A 14,340-nucleotide genomic window follows, 5' to 3' on the forward strand; every position below is an offset into this window, starting at 1 on the left:
AGACAATGGTATTGACTAGATCCTAGAGGGATTCTTGGCATAACACCTGCACAGGTGCTGGGTAGGAGTACGCGCTTTTTATCATGTGTTATATATACTTATATGTATTCATTATTATTACAAGATGGTAGAGCTTTACCATCCCTTTACTTTCGTAGAACTTCTAATCATATATCTCTGCTACTGTCTAATGGTTGTTGCAGTTCATCTATTCTACACTAGAATAACAACAGTTAAATAAATTCTTATTGAAAACGCCCAGCCAGTTTATTCTGTGTATCTCTCTGAGACAAACTAAGTAAGCACGATTGACTGAGCAAAAGGTTGTATATTGTTTCCACGATTCTGAGGGATCAGGGTTGCTGTGCTCTTTGATTGCCAAGAACTATTCTCTCCCCGATAAGAGAAGATTCTAGTGGCACTCTGAGCTAGCTGATACAGACAGGCTAAAGTATCCGGTGGGGCTGCACGGAATCAGTCTGCCACCAATCCCACAGTTTATGCTATCCAAACGCGCAGATCCTGTATACGTTATATAGGAACTACACAATATGCCATCTGGGACCCTACACCTTAAGCAATTGTGGGAGGGGGCTCTACCCAATCTATAGAGCCTATTGCTACTATAGTATACCCTGTGAAGGCTCTTCAACTGAATGAGTGTTAGACTTGCCCTAATTGCTAGCTCTTGTGGGTGCATCCGCATTATCTCGCTCCCAGTTCCCCCTCAGTGAGTTCAGAGCAGTCGGTCCGTTATTAATGAGTGTTCGGAATGTTAACGAGATCACCTTAGCAGTCATTTGATCTCCCAATGCCCTATTTTCTATGGAGCTCTTGTCCAATTTCTATTCAATTTTTATTTATTATGATTTGGAGCTCCAAAGAGTTCCACATACAAACATATATCCAGGTTATCAAAGCAAGCAACAGTTAAAAAAAAAAGCTAATAAATTCACAATGCATCAGAAATTCAATTTTCATTAAATAATACAAAATTCATAGTTGCTGTCAATTGCAGAGAGGTGCAATATGAGCACAGAATCAGTTTCAGAGTGCTTACAAATACAAAGCTAGCAAGTGCTGAGCAAGGCAAATTATAGCATTAGATCTTTAGACAACCGTGCATTTACGAGGATGCTAAACATATGTTTTCAATAATACAATTAATTCATCAAGGATTAAAATACGAAGGAATTTAAAAAAATCTAAGTTTAGGTATACAGTACACAGTAGCTAACAGCATAAAGGATAACAAAAAAGTGCTTGAACATGATAAATACCAAAATCTTGGTTGATAGATATTCAATTGTACATAACGGTATTCATAGAAGCAGACAAAAATAAGAGTGCAAGCGTGCAACGATAGCACTAATTTAAAAAAAAAACTTTAAAATACAACCATAACGTAGCTAATATTAAAGATATCATACCAATGACTCTTTAACAATTACATCCTTCTAAAAAAAACAACCCAGAAGTACTACTTATAAAAACCATTACATTTTAATCTGAAGGGAACCGATACAGCCTACTACAGCTAAACGGGTCAACCGATTCATTCTTTATAATATATATTTTAAAATTGTCTAAAGAAGCTAAACATTTTAAAACAAGCTGGTTCAGAGGGGGTGGGGGGCAGAAGACAATTTCGGGCCTCCTTAGCTGTGGCAATATTATACTTACGAAAAAAAGGTCTTAGATATCGACATTTGTAGTAGGAGACAGACAAATAGGACATGATTTAAGTCCTGCACACAAGTGCCACATAGGTGACAAAGTCTTTCCTGCCTGGGCAGACCCCCTCTAGCTCCTGTTAAATTTCTTAAGAGAAGTAAATTCAGCCGAAGCAACAAGATTCTTCTGCGCCCTCCATGGAGGAGATTCCATATAACATAGGGTTGTGGCTTTCTATAAATACTACTCCCCACTATGAAGTCATTAGTGGGATGCTCTGCACACAGTGCTGTATCACTTTTATGAGATATATCGTAAATAGTTTATTTGATTCTTGTTTTTAAAACTTGTTTGGGAAGAGCGCTTGTACAGCTATTCTCAAAGTAAAACAAATTTACGGCTTTCTGGTAAATCATAAAGAGAACACTTTTTCCCTTCAGGGTGTAAAAAATGTCCTCACACATTGCTACCCGTAAAGGGTTTACAGAACTGTTCAATAGTGCATTGCTCCACATTAATCACGCAGCCATAGAGAACACAACACGTAAGTGGAAAGTAACCCGAATTCGAGACGATTCACTGCTATGGGTGCTGCCCTATTCAGATTACACATTTGGCACCAGATACACCCCTCTACTTTCTCAAAATGATCCCACTGCTGTTCATCTACTGTTTCACAGGCATAACTCAACGCAGGAGAAATATTTATTTTATAAACTGATAAGACGTGCAAAATGTCTTTTCCCGCAATGCTTATAATGTCTACTAATTGTGGAAGCCTGAGAGAATGCTTTACTTCTGCATTGAGCAATGTGATTGCTGCTGGAGCACTTACTTGTGAAAATTCTCCCTAAGTAAGAGTATGACTTCACCACAGCTAGTTTATCATTCCCCAAGAACCAGTGCATATTTTTCCTAACTCGGCATCCCAGATATCTAAAAACCATAATTTTACTTTTTGAAATATTTATTTTGAAGAAGTAATCTTCTGAATAACTTGCTAACTCGGTAAGTGCCTTCGGAGTCCAATTGGAGTTAGGGCTAACAAAATGGCGGAATCCGCATATAGCAGGCAGCTTAACTTCACAGTTCCTAGTTTTGGAGGTCCCCTTTGCAAAGCCCTACCCTACTCTGCAAATTATTAATGTAAAGAGAAAAGAGAAGAGCCAGTAGGCACCCTTGCTTCAGCTGGTTGTGGCTCTCTATTTTACTTGATACAGAAAACAATGGTCCTAAGCCTTCCTTTAAACAGTGTAAATCAAATTATCAATAACCTTTTTCAATTTTGAGCTTGCGTGCTGTCTGCTCACAGTAATTAAAACATTGAATATAATAATGTACAACAACCACAGAAGTCCAAAATAACATGAGTTTTATTCAATCATAATTGGACTGCCAGTAGTTATCTTGCTGCATTCTACAAACAATGAAAGAAACAAAAGAGAGGTTTCTCCAGGGGAACGTGCAGAGGGGGGGGGGGGGGCTCTAGTGAAATTAGTGGGAAGGATTCCAAGTAAGATAAGGAAAGTATTAAAAACTGTTTATTGTTTGGATTGATAGGAGAACATCAATCTTGATAAACCTGGCCACAATTGATCAATAATTCTCAAAGGTCTATTTACATATATTTGAAATACAGAGATGTATCATCATTTAGCACGGCATGGGTGGGGGCTTGTGATCCAGGCTTAATTGGTGTGGGCTATGACGTTTTGACCCGACTTGGGGCACAGAGGGTATTTTGGGGCCTCGGCCGGCGGGTCTTCCTCAGGACAGGGATGGGCAACCAAATTCTGTAGTGTGGTGTCCGCAATCCACACCCGCAAGATTTGCGGAGGGGAAGAGTGAATCCTCCTACTGGTCCATAGTTAACCTGGAGGCTAGCATCCTCATCCGTTAGTTAAGGGTAGTGTAAACAATTGAGTCCATTCTGGGCATTCAATGCAGTAACTTAGGTGTCAGTCTACTTGATCCAGCGTTCCTCTTGTGCGGATCACCGGATGGTAATCAGTGTCTGATCTGTAAAATATTAAGTGTCAGGGCTCTGACCAGGAGACCACTGCAGCTTGCACCACCCATCACCCATGTCATTGCTGCCAAAACAACCACTAATTATCTCTCTTGCATGTAAATGCGACAGTTCTGATTATTCCAGGTCCCCAAAGCTAAAAGAATCGCTGGGGAGGCAGGTATTAGCAATTTTTTTATGTATATTGTTTTCCTACAAAACGGTTATACTGCTCATCTCTAAATTACATGAGCAGCGCCACCTTGTGGCAGACAGCCCTAAGTGTGGTGGAGACATTTAGGTGCCGGTGCTGAGCACTGGAAACCAATGAAGTGCCAGTGCTCAGCACAAGAAAGCACCGGCTCATATTATGCACTTGTGGTAATATTATCTAGAATACCACTGTGTTTGCGGAACCCTGCTTGCTCTGCAGGGACTAAACCATTTCCAAAAGCCCAGTCTTGAAGATGGAGGAGTATGCTCTTGGCAAACAATTTTCCGGTCGCATCCAATAATGCAATCTGCCTAACGCTAGCAGGGGAAATCTTTGGTCCCTTTATATAATGGGACCACAATTCGTCTCTTCCAGGACGACGGAAGAGTTCCATGTGAATAACAGTAAGAAAATACCAGACACAAGAACTGTGCCCATGCTACGCCATCCTGTTTAACTATAGGAATTGGAACGTCATCGGGGCCCATCGCACCTGAATACCTTGCCTCTTTAATGAAACCCTCTATTTCATTACACGAGGGGGAGCTGTAACCGTTCCCCCCCGAGGAGTAAAAGACAAAGTCTGAATTCAGCCCAGCCAAGGAATTTAGTGCATGTAACTGAGAAATGTGTATGGTCCATTCTACATCAAATGGGTTTTGCCTTAGTTTGCCATCACACAATATGGCTTTTAAAGCCCAATATTTATTTGTAACACCGGATTATGCAAACACTCTCAATTTTACTCAATTCACATCTTCCACCCCTCTGCGCTCCGATGCCAATTTTCTTTTTCTTGCCTGTTTTAATCTATTAATTTCCCTTTGTCTGGACATTGAAGACTGCTTAAATTGTTCCCTTATTAGGGCATTAATCTCGCTATTTAGTTCCTTTACCTCACACTATTTAGCGACTAAAGGTTTTAGTGCTGCTAACTTGCTTTTTGCTTCCGCATGATCTAATTAGGGCAAATATCTTCTCGAACCTGGAGATGGGCTTTTCCTGACTAGGGCCAGGGTACGCATTTTCGTCCATCCTCCTAAAACATGGGAGGTTTTTTTTGGACCAAAAAGTGCGCCCATTAATTCTGTTGTATAAAATGCTATCATTCCTATGATTTCAAGGTTCCAGCAACTCAAGTTCCATGTTGACATCCACTGACAGAACTCCATGATCGCTCATGTTGGTAGGTAGTACCTCAAAATGCGTACATGCACCACAGTGTTGATAGGATACCACCATATAGTCAATCAGTGAATGCCCGCGTGGACCATGAAAGTTAAAGGAGGCAGCAGAATCATCTGGGAATTTGCCATTAAACAGCATGAAATCACACATTCTCAGATTATGAAGGAAAGACAAGCCCTGCTTATCTGATCTAATATGGCTAGGCAGTAAGGATTCAGGAATGGACCATACGTCCTCCAACTTAGAAAAAGCCATAGAGGAACAGTTCGAGATTTTAGAGTTAAAATCTCCCACCATCAATATCAGGGTGCACTTTCAGAGATATTTGTCTTATGTACAAAGGAAAAGATAGATTCAACCAGTGAATCAGATGCTCTCCCTAGTGGAATGTATACATTTACCAAAAAAAGGGTTGCAGGCTGACCTCATGTACCATTACCCAACCCATGCAAGACTTGGAAGGATGGAGAAAAACACAGGATTCCAATTTATAGTGCAGCTGAGTAAAATAGCTAGGCCGCCACTTGCATGCTTTAGTTGAAGGTTTTGCTGCACAACAAAATACAAAAAAGTTCTCAAAATTGAAATCCCTGCAGCTCCATGTTTCCTGAAGACAAATTATTTTAGGATCATGTTCTAATAAGTAGTTTAATTTAAGATTAGAATTTCCAACTCCTGCAATGCTTCAAGACAAGGTTTTTCACAGCAGGCTACCTCTGCAGAATGGGGAGTGTTGTGTTTTCTTTTAAGTCATTCAGCGAGCCAGTTATCCAACTTCACTGGGCCATCTCTTCATCCCCTATGGGTTTGATGGCTTTTTGAACCTCAGGTCCTGTAATGTTAATCTCTCTTTGTACAGAGGAGCTACCCACCAAGATTTTAATGACTTTCGGATTGATGACACCCCTTGTTTTGGGAAACATACTACCTAACTCCTGGCGGTCTTCCCCGTGGGTTTCAGGCTGGGCTACCAAAGAGTCCATGTATAGAAACACATCTATCCCTCTTTTTCTAAAATAATCAGCGTTAGCCAATACTGACACTGCAATATTATCCCTGAATTAAATGTGACTCTAGTATTTGGTGGACCACTACTAACATCTGGATAGACTTGCTCAATATCTTTGCTTATTACTAATCTCAAATCCTCTATTTCTGATATCAGCTGCAACAGAGAGCTTCTGTTGAATAGAGCTGATTCAGTATCAAACAGGGAAGCAAATATCAACATTTTTGTTGCTTTCCCAGAACTATATCCAAGCCACGTCTTATCTCTTAACCTGAGATCCGACCCCAACACTAGAATCTGCCTTGTGGAAGAAGCAAGGGCAGGGCCCCCTTCCAGAAATCTCCCTTGGCTGGGATCAATCCGTGCTAGGAGAGTACCCCGGACAGGAAGGATGGAGGGGATGTTATCCATGTCCTGACCTAAATCTGGCACTACAGCATAGGTTTGTTATGTTAAGTTCACTGGGTTATTGTCATTCCTGATTCCTCGGTTCACTACATCCGGGTCGATATGTACTTTGAAATTCTCCAAGGTGTTTTCTGCTCCCCCCTCACTAAATTTGGGAATCCCTCTGTCAACCTGCCCTTCCAACTCCCCTAATCCCTTCCATGAAGGGTCAACTACCATATACGTGGAAGGGGGAGGATTTATCTCCGAACGCCCTAAATATTGTCCGTCATCATAGACTACTTTGAGACAGGTTTGAGATGTCAAGCTCCTCAGGTACCACAGGAAACCTCCATTATTTGGGCTCACGCCTATAAATGCAGCAAATTGTGTTCTTCTTCTCCCTCCAACCTTTTAATCTATTACTTTCTTTTGGAGGGTCACCGTCACCCAGGGGAACAGCATCTAGACTACCCATGGGACATTTAACATGGAGGGGGTTGGTTTATGATTCTATGGAGCAAGACATGTTAGCGTTCCTGTTAGAAATGGGGGTCTCTAGTTGGCAATGGTTTGCACCTTTGTCCAAATAGGGACCGTTGCTTCTCGTCGAAAGGGGAATACACTCCTAAAATAACCCCTGCTCGCCCCCTTGGTAGCTTGGCATGAGCAGACAGGCTTATCTCAGAGGCAGTGTGTAAAGCATTTGTGAACACACACAGTAATTCAGTGAAAACACTACAAATGGACACCACACCAGTTGGGCCAAGTCCAACAGTTCCCCTTTTCAAAGATAGGGTACATCCATAATGGATTCATAGGTTCGGTTGCATTTGTATTGCCCTCGAGACTGATCTGCAAATTATTCCCTGTCAATTATTTTTTAGGGGCAGAGCTTACCATGGTACTCCCTCTTAACGGTGAATCAGTGGGGACCCTCTTATCTTCCGGAAGCTCTACATGGATTCCCAGACCAGACACCCCTATGCATGTCTGGCATGCCTGGAATTTTACTTCAATGCCCTTTTCAGGCTTAGTTATACTGGGATTCACACCATTGAGCTTCTCAACCCCTCATTAAAACTGGAGAAAGGACATCCAGCATATGATCAGAATTCATAGTGGTTTTCTCCATCAAAGATAAAATTGATGAGAGAATCCTCTCAAAAACACAAAGTATCTCAAGGTTACCCCTCCCCCATTTAATATTTGCAAAATATTGTGTACCCCTTTATCAGGCAATGGCTCTGACGCCTCCAGGTTTGACAAATCTAATGAATGCACATGGGACACACTGGAGGGGGTGTTACTGTACAAGGTTGGCATGTGGGAGCAACTAGCATGAGTATCCGATGACAGTCTCTGTACCAACTCCCTGGTGACTGGTGTTTTCAAGTTGGCCTCCAAAACGTTGTTTTTTTTCAGGAGTATAGCAATGTCTGTCAAGGTATATTCCTCCACATCCCCAGTTTCAAGGCTGCAGTCTACAGTCTTTGGCATATGTTGACTCATTTTAAACAGAGATGACCGGAAGATTGCTCAGAGTTGCTTAAGGGGCTAGATTTATCAACCAAAGATACCAGCCCTGCCAGTACAGGCAACCCCTTTTCAGCAGAATTTATTTCAGATTGAACCTTAACATTTTCCACGGGCATGTCCATTTCCATCTCAGTATCTTCCGGTACTAACGGTAAAAAACTTCCAACAGTGGCCTGTGTTAATGTATATATTGAGGATACTCCAGCAATATTCTGATAGAAAAACTTGGGGAAATGTGGAACAGTCAGCTCAGAAAGGGCAGGGCGAACACCCACCTAATCCTCACAAGCTACACCAGAGGCCACTCCCTGAACCTTATCCATTACCACTGTGCCCTTTACTGAGCCCCTCACGCGCTTCGAGAACATCAACATCACAGAGGGATGGCTTTTCAGGTGTGAAAGTTGACCACTTGGTTTCCTTCGCCTGATGGTCTTGAGTAACTTGAGGGGACTGGTGTGATCTAATGCAACTAGCTGGCCCTAAAATGGACCATGGTGATCCTGCAGATTATCCTGAGGGAGCAATTGAGTGCCCCGTGGCAGGCACCTGGAGAGCATCACCAGCAGATGATTGTAGTTCATGGGCTTGTGAGTCAAGAATGCTGCAACACCAGAGCTGTGGCTGTCTGGCTGAGAACTGCTGATTATACTGATTATGATGATTATGCTGGCTAATCTTGTTTTAGCCTGCCAGGCTCAAACCCAATGAGGCATGGTACGGTGTTACTAGCCCCCCTGGACTGCTGGTCTACTCAGAACTGCACACTCTAAGCCAAGAGAGACATGAAAGTCCACATGAAAGTCGACAAGATAAAATCATTAAGCAGAGTCACAAATGGTGCTCATCCATGCCTATAAATGAACTGAGTAGTCAGCCAGCCAAGCCAGATCACCACACCACTGGAACAAATTAAGAGCTTGAGCTTGAGGAGAGTGCTGGCAAGAAAAAAGGAACAAAACTACCTGCTTACCGCTCCTCCCCCTCATCCGTATGGCTGGACCACACCGCCTGTCTTCTGTCAGCCTCCCAGCCGTCTCTCGCCTCTCTTCCATGGTAGCAATTTTAACAATGCAGTATGGTTTGGTTCAGTGTGGTGGAGCGGGTGACGTCGCGGTACAATTTGAGCTCCTCTGTTTCCCCTGCAACCTTTCCGACTTTGGTTAGACTGCAGTTAGGCATTTTTTAGCGACCACCCAACGCTGCTGCTACTCCCACTCACCACTCGCAGCAGCCAGCGTCCGTATCCAATTACTGCCTCCGTCATTTACGTCTTTGCAAATGACTCCTAAAGCAATCTCTCTGCTTAACCTGCACACCTTCCAGACGATACTCTGCTCTTGTCCGCCATGTCCTACCATACTATGGATTCTGCCTGCAGAGCATGTCGCAGTTGTTCATATTGGAACTCTTGGGAGGGATCCAGATGGTGTTCCTCCACTAACCTACTGAAGGTGTGTATACCGCCTGGTCCGACCACATCCCCTAATGTGGAGAACCATTTCATATATTCCATCAGCTTCTTCACTTCTCTCAAGTGTTTCTCACCCACAAAGGGCTTGCCTCTTTTACTTTGGTGCTCCACCCCACGTATGTTGTGGTCCTATCTCAGGCCTTTAAAGTCGTCTGTGTCTGGGAATTGGGATGCTGTCTGCATCTGCTCCTGTAAATCAATCAAGTGGCTTGTACAGCAGGACTACTCACACCTAAGGGTCTCAAGGTGCTAGGGGGTGGCTGCACTGTGGTTCAGTCGAAGAGCCAGGTCTTGAGGTCCTTTCTGAATTGGGGCAGTGACTGTGATTGCCTTAGGGGGAGAGGCAGGGTGTTCCAGGTCTTTGCTGCAACGTAGGAGAAGGATCTTCTTCTAGCTGGGGCCTTGCGGATATGTGGGATGGCGGCTAGGGCCAGTTGAGCAGAGCGGAGATCTCTAGTGGGTGCGTGGAATGAGAGGCAGTAGTTGATGTATGCAGGTCCTGTGTCATGTAGGGATTTGTAGGTATGTGTGAGGGGCTTGCAGGTGATCCTTTTGTTGGCTGGGGGAGAGTGGAGGTCTCTCAAGTGTCTGCAGTGGGGGATGATGAGGTTGATTCTGGCAGAGGAGTTCTGGATGTTTTGCAGATTCTTGATGAGTTTCTGTGTGATGCTTGCGTAGAGTGTAATGCCGTAGTTAAGTCTGCTGCTGATGAGTGCTTGGGTGACCCTCTTTCGGTCGGTGGGGATCCACTGGAAGATCTTTCGGAGCAGGCGAAGCAAGATGATGAGACAGCGTTGATCTGATGGTTCACGGTGAGCGAGGAGTCCAAGATAATGCTGAGATTTCTTGCGTGGTCTGTGGGTGTGGGCGGAGGTCCAAGATCTGCAGGCCACCAGGAGTAGCCCCAAGAGGAGGTGGTGGAGCAAAAAATGAGGACTTCGGTCTTCTGTGAGTTTAGCTTGAGGCAGCGGTCCTTCATCCAGGGTAGGGTAAGCCCTAATCAGCTCATAGAGCAGGGTGCAGTGTATTTAAAAAGAGGGACATATACTTCTAACTTTTGTATGTGCCTGGAGTGAAAACCCTTAAATTAGTTTTTCACTACTACAATGCCTACCTCTCCCACAGGATAACATTGGGTTAACTTATTGCATTTAATAAGAGACAACTTTCAATTGGGTGCAAGTAGGAGTATCAGGTTTTTTATGGTTAACTTTGTTTGGTTGATTTTCAGGCAGATGAAAAAGTACATTGCATACAACGGGCATTCCCGTATCTCGTCATCAGAATGTCCCTCCTCCCCCCAATCTGGCCAGACCAAAACATACATGCAGGAGCCCCAGTAAGTCCTCCTGGTGCGATTAGGGGTTCCAGAGCGGTCGAAATAGGATATGGGTCTGACCTGGTCAAGCGTTGTAAACGTCTAGAAAAAAAAAGCAAACACCCCCATCCTTTCCCCCAACCCCCCCACCCCTGAACCGGTGTGCTGGATATACACCTCCTTAGGTCTCTACATAAAGGGTCGTCTTTGAGTAGCAGATTAGGTGGTTGCGACCGCCGACTGAACTTCGGTAAGCCGAAGAAGGCGGAGGTATTTCAGACATGTCACCTCATTGAGTTCTAATGCTAACAGGGACAGTAAGGGATGCCAGGTGGTTCTGAATGAGTCTGCTGAGTTCGTTAGAGTGGCTTGGATTCTTTCCATACCAAGGATATACCATAATTTATGTAGCCAACCTGTGTAAGTCGGTTGGGTCCCTGTGCCCCATAGGGAGAGGATATGTTGGACAGCTGCTCCCAGCGCTAGGCCCATCTGTTTCCCCTTGAGCAACTTCAATGGATATTTGATTGGGTTAGGGAGCCCCAGGAGTGTGTAGGCAGGGAAGCGGGGGATTTCGGTCTCAAATTGTTTGTCGATGTCGTCTAAGATGGCAGCCCAGTACCCCGTCAATTCCCTGCAGTCCCAAAGTAGGTGAGTCAATGTGCCCTCCTCATCACAGCCTCCCCAGCATGTTGGACTACGGTCCAGGTTTCCTTTGCTCAGTCTGGCTGGTGTCAGGTGCCTGTAAGTAGCCACCTTGACCGCCGATTCCCTACTGGTCGTATTGCGAGCTGTGTGATTGGCCCTGAAGTAAATATCACGCCATTCTTTCTCCATTAAATCTCTCCCCAGTTCCCGCGCCCAACGCTTTTGTCCTGCTGAGGGCAAGGAGGAGGCTGGTGGACAAAGCAAGGTTTATAGTTCAGAGATCATCTTCATGTCAGAGTATTTTGTTATGAGCCATTTCTCATAGGTCGTGAGCTTTCTGCTCACCAGCGGATGTTCGTCGGGGTGGAGGTGACAATGACGGAGTTGAAAGTATTGGAATCGGTTCGGTGCTGTTATAGCGTAGGATTGTTTCACGTCCGAGAACAAGAGGAACCCCTCCAAATCGAAGAGATGTCCCGCCGACTTGCAGTCGGTGACCCGCCACAGCGAGAATGCCCATTCCTCTAGCCCGGGTGGAAACTCTGGGTTATCGAATAGGGGTGTTAATGGTGAGGGGAAAGTGGTGAGTCCGCGTTTGACGGCAACTGCGTCCCAGACTCGTAGCACTGTGTTCGTGGTTGGAGAACCCTCGAGATTTGGTCCTCTATCCAGCCACTTCAAGAAGGGCACCTTCCATAAGGATAACTTTGCCAGCGTATGGTCTTGGAACAGCCACCTTTTTTCAGACTCAGGTCTGTTCCACTCCACCAGATGCCTAAGTTGCGTCGCCCTAAAATATTCCAAGAAGTTTGGGATACCCAGCCCTCCTTCATCAGGAGGTCTATGGGAAAGCTCTCTGCGCATCCGGGGATGCGCCCCTGCCCAAATGAATTGGTGCACTGCTCTTTGCAGCTTATAGAGAGTCCCTGGTGGGGGCCAGGCTGGTAGGGTCTGGAAAACATAGAGCACTTTGGGTAGGATAGACTTTTTATAGTGGCGATACGACCAAGTAGCGACAATGAGTGTTTTTGCCATTGTCGGAGGTCTTTCCAGATTTGGGAGAGGAGTTTGGTATAATTATTCGTGACTGTCCGCGCAATAGAAGGAGCCAGATCTAACCCCAGGTAAGTGATTGTGTCTCGGGACTGGAGCTCTCCGTAGGCCGTTTGCCCTTCCCTGGGCAGATCTTCATTTCAACCAAGATGCAGGACCATAGATTTCCCCATGTTTATCTTAAAACCGGAAACCCGGCCAAAGGAGCCCAATTCCCAGAGGAAAGCTGGCAAGGAGAGCTCAGGGGACTCCAAGGTCGCCAAGATGTCATCGGCGTATAGACTCACCCTATGCCTCTCTCCTCCAGATGGGATGCCTAGGATGTCAGGATTGTCCCTTATCTTTTGTGCTAGGGCCTCCACATATAGCGCAAAGAGGAGGGGCGACAGCAGGCATCCCTGTCTCGTGCCCCGCTGGATCTCAAAAGGCTGTGAGGTTAACCCATTTACCCTAACCGTAGCCCTGGGCCAATCATAGCAGCTCGCAATCCAGGCCCTGACTCGGTCCCCAATGCCAAAATGAGCTAGGGTATTGTCTAAAAAACCACAATCAACTCTGCCAAAGGCCTTTTCGGCATCGACCGACAGCAGCAGAGCATCCATCTTGGTGCGGTGGGCTTTATCTATAAGATGCAATATGCGTTTGGTGTTGTCACCCCTCTGTCAGTTGTAGATGAAGCCAGATTGGTCCGGTTCGATGATTAAAGCCCTTTTTAGGTCTCGCGCCTAGCGTTGCAGTGCGCAGCGCAATACCTCATGTAGGGGGTTCTGAAAGCCGACCACACGCTCATGCGTGCGGTTTTGCTTTCGCCGCCTGCCATTGGCTTTAGCGTGTTTTTTTTAAAAATAAGGCACGCAATTGGGCAAAGGCGGGCGCATGTTCTGCCTTTGCTCCGCCCATTCCCATCAGTGTCTATTACGCAAAGCAGCGCGCATTCGCCTCGCTGCCGCGCTCCCTCGTCCCCGCTCTTCTGTGGTGTTAATACACGCCCACATGCGCCCCTCGCTTGACCTCCACCTCCCTGTCTCGCGCTCCACCCACCCGTCCACCAGCTGCAGTTAAAGCTCCTTTTTAATGCGCAGTTTTAGCAATACACGTTCTACGACCATTCACTTGCAAATGCACTTCCTTTCATTGCTGTGTTCTCGCCTGGATTTCAGGTTCTCAATCAGACTCGCACGGAAATACATTGTGTATTGTATTATATTTTATGTAGCGCTTCTCATACCCCGTGCAAGCCTTAAAGCACTGTATTTTAATAAGGCCTGGTACCCTATGCAAGACTAATTTATCTCGTGAGTTGCCACATAATGGGCGCGGACCTAAGTGCAGGAATAAACTGGAAGAAGCAGTGGGTGAACGCAGATTGGAGTAAGTAGCAGGGACATTTGATTTCTGCATGCAATGAACCTTGAAGGATCTGCATTTATTTTTGAGATGCAGCTTTAACTTTAGCCTCTCCATCAGGCCTGTCATTCTCAGGGGCATCTAACATGTTTTATGTCCTCCAGGAGTTTTATATAGCGCAAACTCGACCCCAGGAAGGTATCAGTGTGCTTTACATGAGCACCAGTTGTGTTACAGATGGCCATCATTTTGTTAGGCAGGGGAGATTAAGTGATTTGCCCAGAATCACAGAATGCTTAGTGCCCCTGCTGGGACTCAAAGCCAGTTCCCCACCTTCGAGGTGGACCGCTCTAGCTATTAGGCTACACAGGATGACATATTTACATGGGTCATCCCACAGGCATAGGACTCGCTAATCTCCATGAGACAGCTCACCTTGTGATGTAACAACACAACCCGCAGTGCCAGCTTCTATTAAGGG

This window comes from Triturus cristatus, chromosome 4_1, assembly GCF_964204655.1.
Source record: "Triturus cristatus chromosome 4_1, aTriCri1.1, whole genome shotgun sequence".
Taxonomy (NCBI): domain Eukaryota; kingdom Metazoa; phylum Chordata; class Amphibia; order Caudata; family Salamandridae; genus Triturus; species Triturus cristatus.